Source organism: Carassius carassius, chromosome 9 (assembly GCF_963082965.1).
Source record: "Carassius carassius chromosome 9, fCarCar2.1, whole genome shotgun sequence".
In the NCBI taxonomy this organism is placed as follows: Eukaryota; Metazoa; Chordata; class Actinopteri; order Cypriniformes; family Cyprinidae; genus Carassius; species Carassius carassius.
The window spans coordinates 337,255-351,185 of NC_081763.1; the positions used below are offsets into that span (position 1 = coordinate 337,255).

Consider the following 13,931-nt stretch of genomic DNA (forward strand, 5'->3'; position numbering starts at 1 on the left):
AGATAATTACTGAAAAAATCCAAAAGTACTAACCTGGCCCAAACCTGCTTACATTCTGAGATCGGGCATTGACTCTTTTTTTTTTTTTTTACAAGATTATTAGACAATTAGTGAATTTTTCCAAAAGTACTAACCAGGCCTATTAGATAATTACTGAAAAATCCAAAAGTACTAACCTGGCCCAAACCTGCTTAGATTTGGAGATCAGTTGAGATCGGGCATAGCCAGGATGGAATGGCCATAAGCGAAGGAGGCTGCAAAGAGAGGGCTATTTAAAGATCAGCCACTATAATCGCCAGTGCTTTATATAAGTAGGGAAGGAAACCCAAAAGCTTACAGCACCTGGTATTCCCAAAAGTACTAACCAGGCCTATTAGATAATTACTGAAAAAATCCAAAAGTACTAACCTGGCCCAATCCTGCTAACATTCTGAGATCAGTTGAGATCGGACATAGCCAGGATGGTATGGCCATAAGCGAAGGAGGCTGCAAAGAGAGGGCTATTTAAAGATCAGCCACTATAATCACCAGTGCTTTATATAAGTAGGAAAGGAAACCCAAAAGCTTACAGCACCTGGTATTCCCAGGCGATCTCCCATCCAAGTACTAACCAGGCCCAAACCTGCTTAGCTTCCGAGATCAGACGAGATCGGGCATAGCCATGTTGGTATGGCCGTAAGCGAAGGAGGCTGCAAAGAGAGGGCTATTTAAAGATCAGCCACTATAATCGCCAGTGCATTATATAAGTAGGGAAGGAAACCCAAAAGCTTACATCACCTGGTATTCCCAAAAGTACTAACCAGGCCTATTAAATAATTACTGAAAAAATCCAAAATTACTAACCTGGCCCAAACCTGCTTACATTCTGAGATCGGGCATTGACTCTTTTTTTTTTTTTTTTGCAAGATTATTGGACAAATAGTGAAAATTTCCTAAAGTACTAACCAGGCCTATTAGATAATTACTGAAAAAATCCAAAAGTACTAACCTGGCCCAAACCTGCTTACATTCTGAGATCGGGCATTGACTCTTTTTTTTTTTTTTTTTTTTGCAAGATAGGCCTATTAGATAATTACTGAAAAAATCCAAAAGTACTAACCTGGCCCAAACCTGCTTACATTCTGAGATCGGGCATTGACTCTTTTTTTTTTGCAAGATTATTGGACAATTAGTGAAAATTTCCAAATGTACTAACCAGGCCTTTTAGATAATTACTGAAAAATCCAAAAGTACTAACCTGGCCCAAACCTGCTTAGATTTGGAGATCAGTTGAGATCGGGCATAGCCAGGATGGTATGGCCATAAGCGAAGGAGGCTGCAAAGAGAGGTCTATTTAAAGATCAGCCACTATAATCGCCAGTGCTTTATATAAGTAGGGAAGGAAACCCAAAAGCTTACAGCACCTGGTATTTCGAAAAGTACTAACCAGGCCTATTAGATAATTACTGAAAAAAATCCAAAAGTACTAACCTGGCCTAAACCTGCTTACATTCTGAGATCGGGCATTGACTCTTTTTTTTTTTATTTTGCAAGATTATTGGACAATTAGTGAAAATTTCCAAAAGTACTAACCAGGTCTATTAGATAATTACTGAAAAAATCCAAAAGTACTAACCTGGCCGAAACCTGCTTACATTCTGAGATCGGGCATTGACTCTTTTTTTTTTTTTTTCAAGATTATTGGACAATTAGTGAAAATTTCCAAAATTACTAACCAGGCCTATTAGATAATTACTGAAAAAATCCAAAAGTACTAACCTGGCCCAAGCCTGCTTACATTCTGAGATCGGGCATTGCCTTTTTTTTTTTTTTGCAAGATTATTGGACAATTAGTGAAAATTTCCAAAAGTACTAACCTGGCCTATTAGATAATTACTGAAAAAATCCAAAAGTACTAACCTGGCCCAAACCTGCTTAGATTTGGAGATCAGTTGAAATCGGGCATAGTCAGGATGGTATGGCCATAAGCGAAAGAGGCTGCAAAGAGAGGGCTATTTAAAGATCAGCCACTATAATCGCCAGTGCTTTATATAAGTAGGGAAGGAAACCCAAAAGCTTACAGCACCTGGTATTCCCAAAAGTACTAACCAGGCCTATTAGATAATTACTGAAAAAATCCAAAAGTACTAACCTGGCCCAAACCTGCTTACATTCTGAGATCGGGCATTGACTGTTTTCTTTGTTTTTTGCAAGATTATTGGACAGTTAGTGAAAATTTCCAAAAGTACTAACCAGGCCTATTAGATAATTACTGAAAAAATCCAAAAGTACTAACCTGGCCCAAACCTGCTTAGATTCTGAGATCGGGCATTGACTCTTTATTTATTTAATTTTATTTTTTGCAAGATTATTAGATAATTACTGAAAATTTCCAAAAGTACTAACCAGGCCTATTAGATAATTACTGAAAAATCCAAAAGTACTAACCTGGCCCAAACCTACTTAGATTCTGAGATTGGGCATTGACTCTTTATTTATTTAATTTAATATTTTTGCAAGATTATTAGATAATTACTGAAAATTTCCAAAAGTACTAACCAGGCCTATTAGATAATTACTGAAAAAATCCAAAAGTACTAACCTTGCCCAAACCTGCTTACATTCTGAGATCGGCCGTTGACCTTTTTTGCAAAGATTTTTAGACAATAAGTGAAAATTTCCAAAAGTACTAACCAGGCCTATTAGATAATTACTGAAAAAATCCAAAAGTACTAACCTGGTCCAAACCTGCTTACATTCTGAGGTCGGGCATTAACTCTTTATTCATTTAATTTTATGTTTTTGCAAGATTATTAGATAATTACTGAAAATTTCCAAAAGTACTAACCAGGCCTATTAGATAATTGCTGAAAAAATCCAAAAGTACTAACCTGGCCCAAACCTGCCTACATTCTGAGATCGGGCATTGACTCTCTTTTTTTTTTTTTTGCAAAGATTTTTAGACAATAAGTGAAAATTTCCAAAAGTACTAACCAGGCCTATTAGATAATTACTAAAAAAATCCAAAAGTACTAACCTGGCCCAAACCTGCTTACATTCTAAGATCGGGCATTGACTTTTTTTTTTTCAAGATTATTAGAAAATTAGTGAACATTTCCAAAAGTACTAACTAGGCCTATTAGATAATTACTGAAAAAATCCAAAAGTACTAACCTGGCCCAAACCTGCTTACATTCTGAGATCGGGCATTGACTGTTTTCTTTTTTATTTGCAAGATTATTGGACAATTAGTGAAAATTTCCAAAAGTACTAACCAGGCCTATTAGATAATTACTGAAAAAATCCAAAAGTACTAACCTGGCCCAAACCTGCTTACATTCTGAGATCGGGCATTGACTGTTTTCTTTGTTTTTTGCAAGATTATTGGACAGTTAGTGAAAATTTCCAAAAGTACTAACCAGGCCTATTAGATAATTACTGAAAAAATCCAAAAGTACTAACCTGGCCCAAACCTGCTTACATTCTGAGATCGGGCATTGACTCTTTATTTATTTAATTTTATATTTTTGCAAGATTATTAGATAATTACTGAAAATTTCCAAACGTACTAACCAGGCCTATTAGATAATTACTGAAAAAATCCAAAAGTACTAACCTGGCCAAAACCTGCTTACATTCTGAGATCGGGCATTGACTCTTTACTTATTTAATTTTATTTTTTTGCAAGATTATTAGATAATTACTGAAAATTTCCAAAAGTACTAACCTGGCCCAAACCTGCTTAGATTCTGAGATCGGGCATTGAATCTTTTTTTTTTTTTTTTTCAGGATTTTTAGACAATTAGTGAAAATTTCCAAAAGTACTAACCAGGCCTATTAGATAATTACTGAAAAAATCCAAAAGTACTAACCTGGCCCAAACCTGCTTACATTCTGAGATCGGCATTGACTCTTTTCATTTTTTTTTGCAAGATTATTGGACAATTAGTGAAAATTTCCAAAAGTACTAACCAGGCCTATTAGATAATTACTGAAAAATCCAAAAGTACTAACCTGGCCCAAACCTGCTTAGATTTGGAGATCAGTTGAGATCGGGCATAGCCAGGATGGTATGGCCATAAGCGAAGGAGGCTGCAAAGAGAGGGCTATTTAAAAATCAGCCACTATAATCGCCAGTGCTTTATATAAGTAGGGAAGGAAACCCAAAAGCTTACAGCACCTGGTATTCCCAAAAGTACTAACCAGGCCTATTAGATAATTACTGAAAAAATCCAAAAGTACTAACCTGGCCCAAACCTGCTAACATTCTGAGATCAGTTGAGATCGGACATAGCCAGGATGGTATGGCCATAAGCGAAGGAGGCTGCAAAGAGAGGGCTATTTAAAGATCAGCCACTATAATCACCAGTGCTTTATATAAGTAGGGAAGGAAACCCAAAAGCTTACAGCACCTGGTATTCCCAGGCGATCTCCCATCCAAGTACTAACCAGGCCCAAACCTGCTTAGCTTCCGAGATCAGACGAGATCGGGCATAGCCAGGTTGGTATGGCCGTAAGCGAAGGAGGCTGCAAAGAGAGGGCTATTTAAAGATCAGCCACTATAACAGCCAGTGCATTATAAAAGTAGGGAAGGAAACCCAAAAGCTTACAGCACCTGGTATTCCCAAAAGTACTAACCAGGCCTATTAGATAATTACTAAAAAAATACAAAAGTACTAACCTGGCCCAAACCTGCTTACATTCTGAGATCAGGGCATTGACTCTTTTTTTTTTTTTTTTACAAGATTATTAGAAAATTAGTGAACATTTCCAAAAGTACTAACTAGGCCTATTAGATAATTACTGAAAAAATCCAAAAGTACTAACCTGGCCCAAACCTGCTTACATTCTGAGATCGGGCATTGACTGTTTTCTTTTTTATTTGCAAGATTATTGGACAATTAGTGAAAATTTCCAAAAGTACTAACCAGGTCTATTAGATAATTACTGAAAAAATCCAAAAGTACTAACCTGGCCCAAACCTGCTTACATTCTGAGATCGGGCATTGACTGTTTTCTTTTTTTTTTGCAAGATTATTGGACAATTAGTGAAAATTTCCAAAAGTACTAACCTGGCCCAAACCTGCATACATTCTGAGATCGGGCATTGACTGTTTTCTTTTTTATTTGCAAGATTATTGGACAATTAGTGAACATTTCCAAAAGTACTAACCAGGCCTATTAGATAATTACTGAAAAATTCCAAAATTACTAACCTGGCCCAAACCTGCTTACATTCTGAGATCGGGCATTGACTCTTTTCTTTTTTTTTTGCAAGATTATTGGACAATTAGTGAAAATTTCCAAAAGTACTAACCAGGCCTATTAGATAATTACTGAAAAAATCCAAAAGTACTAACCTGGCCCAAACCTGCTTACATTCTGAGATCGGGCATTGACTCTTTATTTATTTAATTTTATATTTTTGCAAGATTATTAGATAATTACTGAAAATTTCCAAACGTACTAACCAGGCCTATTAGATAATTACTGAAAAAATCCAAAAGTACTAACCTGGCCAAAACCTGCTTACATTCTGAGATCGGGCATTGACTCTTTACTTATTTAATTTTATTTTTTTGAAAGTTTATTAGATAATTACTGAAAATTTCCAAAAGTACTAACCTGGCCCAAACCTGCTTAGATTCTGAGATCGGGCATTGAATCTTTTTTGTTTTTTTCAGGATTTTTAGACAATTAGTGAAAATTTCCAAAAGTACTAACCAGGCCTATTAGATAATTACTGAAAAGTTCCAAAAGTACTAACCTGGCCCAAAACTGCTAACATGCTGAGATCGGGCATTGACTCTTTTTTTTTTTTTTTTTACAAGATTATTAGACAATTAGTGAATTTTTCCAAAAGTACTAACCAGGCCTATTAGATAATTACTGAAAAAATCCAAAATTACTAACCTGGCCCAAACCTGCTTACATTCTGAGATCGGCATTGACTCTTTTTTTTTTTTTTGTGCAAGATTATTGGACAATTAGTGAAAATTTCCAAAAGTACTAACCAGGCCTATTAGATAATTACTGAAAAATCCAAAAGTACTAACCTGGCCCAAACCTGCTTAGATTTGGAGATCAGTTGAGATCGGGCATAGCCAGGATGGAATGGCCATAAGCGAAGGAGGCTGCAAAGAGAGGGCTATTTAAAGATCAGCCACTATAATCGCCAGTGCTTTATATAAGTAGGGAAGGAAACCCAAAAGCTTACAGCACCTGGTAATCCCAAAAGAACTAACCAGGCCTATTAGATAATTACTGAAAAAATCCAAAAGTACTAACCTGGCCCAATCCTGCTAACATTCTGAGATCAGTTGAGATCGGACATAGCCAGGATGGTATGGCCATAAGCGAAGGAGGCTGCAAAGAGAGGGCTATATAAAGATCAGCCACTATAATCACCAGTGCTTTATATAAGTAGGAAAGGAAACCCAAAAGCTTACAGCACCTGGTATTCCCAGGCGATCTCCCATCCAAGTACTAACCAGGCCCAAACCTGCTTAGCTTCCGAGATCAGACGAGATCGGGCATAGCCATGTTGGTATGGCCGTAAGCGAAGGAGGCTGCAAAGAGAGGGCTATTTAAAGATCAGCCACTATAATCGCCAGTGCATTATATAAATAGGGAAGGAAACCCAAAAGCTTACATCACCTGGTATTCCCAAAAGTACTAACCAGGCCTATTAGATAATTACTGAAAAAATCCAAAATTACTAACCTGGCCCAAACCTGCTTACATTCTGAGATCGGGCATTGACTCTTTTTTTTTTTTTTTTGCAAGATTATTGGACAATTAGTGAAAATTTCCTAAAGTACTAACCAGGCCTATTAGATAATTACTGAAAAAATCCAAAAGTACTAACCTGGCCCAAACCTGCTTACATTCTGAGATCGGGCATTGACTCTTTATTTATTTAATTTTATATTTTTGCAAGATTATTAGATAATTACTGAAAATTTCCAAACGTACTAACCAGGCCTATTAGATAATTACTGAAAAAATCCAAAAGTACTAACCTGGCCAAAACCTGCTTACATTCTGAGATCGGGCATTGACTCTTTACTTATTTAATTTTATTTTTTTGAAAGATTATTAGATAATTACTGAAAATTTCCAAAAGTACTAACCTGGCCCAAACCTGCTTAGATTCTGAGATCGGGCATTGAATCTTTTTTGTTTTTTTCAGGATTTTTAGACAATTAGTGAAAATTTCCAAAAGTACTAACCAGGCCTATTAGATAATCACTGAAAAGATCCAAAAGTACTAACCTGGCCCAAACCTGCTTACATTCTGAGATCGGCATTGACTCTTTTTTTTTTTTTTTTGCAAGATTATTGGACAATTAGTGAAAATTTCAAAAAGTACTAACCAGGCCTATTAGATAATTACTGATAAAATCCAAAAGTATTAACCTTGCCCGAAACTGCTTACATTCTGAGATCGGGCATTGACTCTTTTATTTTATTTTTTGCAAGATTATTGGACAATTAGTGAAAATTTCCAAAAGTACTAACCAGGCCTATTAGATAATTACTGAAAAAATCCAAAAGTACTAACCTGGCCCAAAACTGCTAACATGCTGAGATCGGGCATTGACTCTTTTTTTTTTTTTTTTTTACAAGATTATTAGACAATTAGTGAATTTTTCCAAAAGTACTAACCAGGCCTATTAGATAATTACTGAAAAAATCCAAAAGTACTAACCTGGCCCAAACCTGCTTACATTCTGAGATCGGCATTGACTCTTTTTTTTTTTTTTGTGCAAGATTATTGGACAATTAGTGAAAATTTCCAAAAGTACTAACCAGGCCTATTAGATAATTACTGAAAAATCCAAAAGTACTAACCTGGCCCAAACCTGCTTAGATTTGGAGATCAGTTGAGATCGGGCATAGCCAGGATGGAATGGCCATAAGCGAAGGAGGCTGCAAAGAGAGGGCTATTTAAAGATCAGCCACTATAATCGCCAGTGCTTTATATAAGTAGGGAAGGAAACCCAAAAGCTTACAGCACCTGGTAATCCCAAAAGAACTAACCAGGCCTATTAGATAATTACTGAAAAAATCCAAAAGTACTAACCTGGCCCAATCCTGCTAACATTCTGAGATCAGTTGAGATCGGACATAGCCAGGATGGTATGGCCATAAGCGAAGGAGGCTGCAAAGAGAGGGCTATTTAAAGATCAGCCACTATAATCGCCAGTGCATTATATAAATAGGGAAGGAAACCCAAAAGCTTACATCACCTGGTATTCCCAAAAGTACTAACCAGGCCTATTAGATAATTACTGAAAAAATCCAAAATTACTAACCTGGCCCAAACCTGCTTACATTCTGAGATCGGGCATTGACTCTTTTTTTTTTTTTTTGCAAGATTATTGGACAATTAGTTAAAATTTCCTAAAGTACTAACCAGGCCTATTAGATAATTACTGAAAAAATCCAAAAGTACTAACCTGGCCCAAACCTGCTTACATTCTGAGATCGGGCATTGACTCTTTTTTTTTTTGCAAGATAGGCCTATTAGATAATTACTGAAAAAATCCAAAAGTACTAACCTGGCCCAAACCTGCTTACATTCTGAGATCGGGCATTGACTCTTTTTTTTTTTGCAAGATTATTGGACAATTAGTGAAAATTTCCAAATGTACTAACCAGGCCTTTTAGATAATTACTGAAAAATCCAAAAGTACTAACCTGGCCCAAACCTGCTTAGATTTGGAGATCAGTTGAGATCGGGCATAGCCAGGATGGTATGGCCATAAGCGAAGGAGGCTGCAAAGAGAGGGCTATTTAAAGATCAGCCACTATAATCGCCAGTGCTTTATATAAGTAGGGAAGGAAACCCAAAAGCTTACAGCACCTGGTATTCCGAAAAGTACTAACCAGGCCTATTAGATAATTACTGAAAAAAATCCAAAAGTACTAACCTGGCCCAAACCTGCTTACATTCTGAGATCGGGCATTGACTCTTTTTTTTTTTTTTTACAAGATTATTAGACAATTAGTGAATTTTTCCAAAAGTACTAACCAGGCCTATTAGATAATTACTGAAAAAATCCAAAAGTACTAACCTGGCCCAAACCTGCTTACATTCTGAGATCGGGCATTGACTCTTTTTTTTTTTTTGTGCAAGATTATTGGACAATAGGTGAAAATTTCCAAAAGTACTAACCAGGCCTATTAGATAATTACTGAAAAATCCAAAAGTACTAACCTGGCCCAAACCTGCTTAGATTTGGAGATCAGTTGAGATCGGGCATAGCCAGGATGGAATGGCCATAAGCGAAGGAGGCTGCAAAGAGAGGGCTATTTAAAGATCAGCCACTATAATCGCCAGTGCTTTATATAAGTAGGGAAGGAAACCCAAAAGCTTACAGCACCTGGTAATCCCAAAAGAACTAACCAGGCCTATTAGATAATTACTGAAAAAATCCAAAAGTACTAACCTGGCCCAATCCTGCTAACATTCTGAGATCAGTTGAGATCGGACATAGCCAGGATGGTATGGCCATAAGCGAAGGAGGCTGCAAAGAGAGGGCTATTTAAAGATCAGCCACTATAATCACCAGTGCTTTATATAAGTAGGAAAGGAAACCCAAAAGCTTACAGCACCTGGTATTCCCAGGCGATCTCCCATCCAAGTACTAACCAGGCCCAAACCTGCTTAGCTTCCGAGATCAGACGAGATCGGGCATAGCCATGTTGGTATGGCCGTAAGCGAAGGAGGCTGCAAAGAGAGGGCTATTTAAAGATCAGCCACTATAATCGCCAGTGCATTATATAAATAGGGAAGGAAACCCAAAAGCTTACATCACCTGGTATTCCCAAAAGTACTAACCAGGCCTATTAGATAATTACTGAAAAAATCCAAAATTACTAACCTGGCCCAAACCTGCTTACATTCTGAGATCGGGCATTGACTCTTTTTTTTTTTTTTTTGCAAGATTATTGGACAATTAGTGAAAATTTCCTAAAGTACTAACCAGGCCTATTAGATAATTACTGAAAAAATCCAAAAGTACTAACCTGGCCCAAACCTGCTTACATTCACAGATCGGGCATTGACTCTTTTTTTTTTTTTTTTTTTGCAAGATAGGCCTATTAGATAATTACTGAAAAAATCCAAAAGTACTAACCTGGCCCAAACCTGCTTACATTCTGAGATCGGGCATTGACTCTTTTTTTTTTTGCAAGATTATTGGACAATTAGTGAAAATTTCCAAATGTACTAACCAGGCCTTTTAGATAATTACTGAAAAATCCAAAAGTACTAACCTGGCCCAAACCTGCTTAGATTTGGAGATCAGTTGAGATCGGGCATAGCCAGGATGGTATGGCCATAAGCGAAGGAGGCTGCAAAGAGAGGGCTATTTAAAGATCAGCCACTATAATCGCCAGTGATTTATATAAGTAGGGAAGGAAACCCAAAAGCTTACAGCACCTGGTATTTCGAAAAGTACTAACCAGGCCTATTAGATAATTACTGAAAAAAATCCAAAAGTACTAACCTGGCCTAAACCTGCTTACATTCTGAGATCGGGCATTGACTCTTTTTTTTTTTTATTTTGCAAGATTATTGGACAATTAGTGAAAATTTCCAAAAGTACTAACCAGGTCTATTAGATAATTACTGAAAAAATCCAAAAGTACTAACCTGGCCCAAACCTGCTTACATTCTGAGATCGGGCATTGACTCTTTTTTTTTTTTTTTACAAGATTATTAGACAATTAGTGAATTTTTCCAAAAGTACTAACCAGGCCTATTAGATAATTACTGAAAAAATCCAAAAGTACTAACCTGGCCCAAACCTGCTTACATTCTGAGATCGGGCATTGACTCTTTTTTTTTTTTTTTACAAGATTATTAGACAATTAGTGAATTTTTCCAAAAGTACTAACCAGGCCTATTAGATAATTACTGAAAAATCCAAAAGTACTAACCTGGCCCAAACCTGCTTAGATTTGGAGATCAGTTGAGATCGGGCATAGCCAGGATGGAATGGCCATAAGCGAAGGAGGCTGCAAAGAGAGGGCTATTTAAAGATCAGCCACTATAATCGCCAGTGCTTTATATAAGTAGGGAAGGAAACCCAAAAGCTTACAGCACCTGGTATTCCCAAAAGTACTAACCAGGCCTATTAGATAATTACTGAAAAAATCCAAAAGTACTAACCTGGCCCAATCCTGCTAACATTCTGAGATCAGTTGAGATCGGACATAGCCAGGATGGTATGGCCATAAGCGAAGGAGGCTGCAAAGAGAGGGCTATTTAAAGATCAGCCACTATAATCACCAGTGCTTTATATAAGTAGGAAAGGAAACCCAAAAGCTTACAGCACCTGGTATTCCCAGGCGATCTCCCATCCAAGTACTAACCAGGCCCAAACCTGCTTAGCTTCCGAGATCAGACGAGATCGGGCATAGCCATGTTGGTATGGCCGTAAGCGAAGGAGGCTGCAAAGAGAGGGCTATTTAAAGATCAGCCACTATAATCGCCAGTGCATTATATAAGTAGGGAAGGAAACCCAAAAGCTTACATCACCTGGTATTCCCAAAAGTACTAACCAGGCCTATTAAATAATTACTGAAAAAATCCAAAATTACTAACCTGGCCCAAACCTGCTTACATTCTGAGATCGGGCATTGACTCTTTTTTTTTTTTTTTTGCAAGATTATTGGACAAATAGTGAAAATTTCCTAAAGTACTAACCAGGCCTATTAGATAATTACTGAAAAAATCCAAAAGTACTAACCTGGCCCAAACCTGCTTACATTCTGAGATCGGGCATTGACTCTTTTTTTTTTTTTTTTTTTTGCAAGATAGGCCTATTAGATAATTACTGAAAAAATCCAAAAGTACTAACCTGGCCCAAACCTGCTTACATTCTGAGATCGGGCATTGACTCTTTTTTTTTTGCAAGATTATTGGACAATTAGTGAAAATTTCCAAATGTACTAACCAGGCCTTTTAGATAATTACTGAAAAATCCAAAAGTACTAACCTGGCCCAAACCTGCTTAGATTTGGAGATCAGTTGAGATCGGGCATAGCCAGGATGGTATGGCCATAAGCGAAGGAGGCTGCAAAGAGAGGTCTATTTAAAGATCAGCCACTATAATCGCCAGTGCTTTATATAAGTAGGGAAGGAAACCCAAAAGCTTACAGCACCTGGTATTTCGAAAAGTACTAACCAGGCCTATTAGATAATTACTGAAAAAAATCCAAAAGTACTAACCTGGCCTAAACCTGCTTACATTCTGAGATCGGGCATTGACTCTTTTTTTTTTTATTTTGCAAGATTATTGGACAATTAGTGAAAATTTCCAAAAGTACTAACCAGGTCTATTAGATAATTACTGAAAAAATCCAAAAGTACTAACCTGGCCGAAACCTGCTTACATTCTGAGATCGGGCATTGACTCTTTTTTTTTTTTTTCAAGATTATTGGACAATTAGTGAAAATTTCCAAAATTACTAACCAGGCCTATTAGATAATTACTGAAAAAATCCAAAAGTACTAACCTGGCCCAAGCCTGCTTACATTCTGAGATCGGGCATTGCCTTTTTTTTTTTTTTGCAAGATTATTGGACAATTAGTGAAAATTTCCAAAAGTACTAACCTGGCCTATTAGATAATTACTGAAAAAATCCAAAAGTACTAACCTGGCCCAAACCTGCTTAGATTTGGAGATCAGTTGAAATCGGGCATAGTCAGGATGGTATGGCCATAAGCGAAAGAGGCTGCAAAGAGAGGGCTATTTAAAGATCAGCCACTATAATCGCCAGTGCTTTATATAAGTAGGGAAGGAAACCCAAAAGCTTACAGCACCTGGTATTCCCAAAAGTACTAACCAGGCCTATTAGATAATTACTGAAAAAATCCAAAAGTACGAACCTGGCCCAAACCTGCTTAGATTTGGAGATTAGTTGAGATCGGGCATAGCCAGGATGGTATGGCCATAAGCGAAGGAGGCTGCAAAGAGAGGGCTATTTAAAGATCAGCCACTATAATCGCCAGTGCTTTATATAAGTAGGGAAAGAAACCCAAAAGCTTACAGCACCTGGTATTCCCAGGCGGTCTCCCATCCAAGTACTAACCAGGCCCAAACCTGCTTAGCTTTCGAGATCAGACGAGATCGGCATAGCCAGGTTGGTATGGCAGTAAGCGAAGGAGGCTGCAAAGAGAGGGCTATTTAAAGATCAGCCACTATAATCGCCAGTGCATTATATAAGTAGGGAAGGAAACCCAAAAGCTTACAGCACCTGGTATTCCCAAAAGTACTAACCAGGCCTATTAGATAATTACTGAAAAAATCCAAAAGTACTAACCTGGCCCAAACCTGCTTACATTCTGAGATCGGGCATTGACTGTTTTCTTTTTTTTTTGCAAGATTATTGGACAATTAGTGAAAATTTCCAAAAGTACTAACCTGGCCCAAACCTGCGTACATTCTGAGATCGGGCATTGACTGTTTTCTTTTTTATTTGCAAGATTATTGGACAATTAGTGAACATTTCCAAAAGTACTAACCAGGCCTATTAGATAATTACTGAAAAAATCCAAAATTACTAACCTGGCCCAAACCTGCTTACATTCTGAGATCGGGCATTGACTCTTTATTTATTTAATTTTATATTTTTGCAAGATTATTAGATAATTACTGAAAATTTCCAAACGTACTAACCAGGCCTATTAGATAATTACTGAAAAAATCCAAAAGTACTAACCTGGCCAAAACCTGCTTACATTCTGAGATCGGGCATTGACTCTTTTTTTTTTTGCAAGATTATTGGACAATTAGTGAAAATTTCCAAATGTACTAACCAGGCCTTTTAGATAATTACTGAAAAATCCAAAAGTACTAACCTGGCCCAAACCTGCTTAGATTTGGAGATCAGTTGAGATCGGGCATAGCCAGGATGGTATGGCCATAAGCGAAGGA

At 37.2% G+C, this 13,931-nt stretch overlaps 6 non-coding genes across 6 annotated transcripts; all 6 read right to left on the bottom strand.

Moving 5' to 3' along the window:
* Window positions 1-562: 562 nt before the first annotated feature.
* On the bottom strand, window positions 563-681 carry LOC132150248 (5S ribosomal RNA). Its single transcript, XR_009435486.1, has one exon. It is a non-coding gene; the product is annotated as a 5S ribosomal RNA (ribosomal RNA).
* Window positions 682-4,379: 3,698 nt separating this feature from the next.
* Window positions 4,380-4,498, bottom strand: LOC132151117 (5S ribosomal RNA). The gene has a single exon (XR_009436277.1). It is a non-coding gene; the product is annotated as a 5S ribosomal RNA (ribosomal RNA).
* Window positions 4,499-6,421: 1,923 nt separating this feature from the next.
* Window positions 6,422-6,540, bottom strand: LOC132150249 (5S ribosomal RNA). Its single transcript, XR_009435487.1, has one exon. It is a non-coding gene; the product is annotated as a 5S ribosomal RNA (ribosomal RNA).
* Window positions 6,541-9,588: 3,048 nt separating this feature from the next.
* LOC132150251 (5S ribosomal RNA) lies at window positions 9,589-9,707 on the bottom strand. Its single transcript, XR_009435489.1, has one exon. It is a non-coding gene; the product is annotated as a 5S ribosomal RNA (ribosomal RNA).
* Window positions 9,708-11,315: 1,608 nt separating this feature from the next.
* On the bottom strand, window positions 11,316-11,434 carry LOC132150252 (5S ribosomal RNA). The gene has a single exon (XR_009435490.1). It is a non-coding gene; the product is annotated as a 5S ribosomal RNA (ribosomal RNA).
* Window positions 11,435-13,037: 1,603 nt separating this feature from the next.
* LOC132150619 (5S ribosomal RNA) lies at window positions 13,038-13,155 on the bottom strand. Its single transcript, XR_009435847.1, has one exon. It is a non-coding gene; the product is annotated as a 5S ribosomal RNA (ribosomal RNA).
* Window positions 13,156-13,931: the final 776 nt, after the last annotated feature.